Consider the following 965-nt stretch of genomic DNA (forward strand, 5'->3'; position numbering starts at 1 on the left):
TGAGCCACCGCGCTCGGCCGTCATTCCTTTTCTTCTTGGTTTATCTAGCCAAATGTTTGTCAATTTTGGTGAACTTTTCAAAGAACACACTTTTGGTTTCATTGATGTTCTTTATTATTTCCAGCCTGTCCTTTCCGTTGGCCTGCCTTTTCTGATGCCTGTCCTATGGATTTAGCACTTAACTAACCAGGCCCACAGTTGCACAAGCCAATTACTTATTCAAAAAAATTCAACCTCTCGCATATAAATATTCATCTTGATGATTCTCTCGCAAACTGAATAAACCCCGCCTACCAGCATGCGGCTCAACAGCACTCTCAAGTTCCTTTCCAATCGCTACGCAGAGGGAACTACTATTGTGACTCATCCCCTGCCCCCACCCCAACCCCCACAAAGGCAGGGTCTAGCTTTGTTGTCCAGGCTGGAGGGCAGTGGCCTAATCAGCTCACTCAAACTCCTGGACTCAAGTGACACTCTCGCCTCAGCCTAAGCCACCAAAGCCTGGCTAAGTTTTTTAATTTTTTTGTAGAGATGGGGTCTTGCTTGTTGCCAGGGCTGACTTCCAACCCCTGGGCTCAATAATCCTTCTGCCTCAACCAACCAAAGTGCTGGGATTGCAGGCATGAGCCGCTGCATGCCGTATCCCTGAGGCTGGATTGTGTAGACATTGCTCCTTCTATTCTGGATTGTATACACATAGCTCCTTCTATTCTGGAATGTACAGACATAGCTCCTTGTATTCTGGATTGTATAGATGTAGCTCCTTCTATTCTGGAGTGTACAGACATTGTTCCTTCTATTCTGCAGTGTATTGACATAGCTCCTTCTATTCTGGAGTATATAGACATAGCTCCTTGTATTCTGGATTGTATAGACATAGCTCCCTCTATTCTGGAGTGTACAGACATAGCTCCTTGTATTCTGGATTGTACAGACATAGCTCCTTCTATTCTGGAGTGTACAGA

This window comes from Cebus imitator, unplaced genomic scaffold (assembly GCF_001604975.1).
Source record: "Cebus imitator isolate Cc_AM_T3 unplaced genomic scaffold, Cebus_imitator-1.0 Scaffold918, whole genome shotgun sequence".
NCBI lineage: Eukaryota > Metazoa > Chordata > Mammalia > Primates > Cebidae > Cebus > Cebus imitator.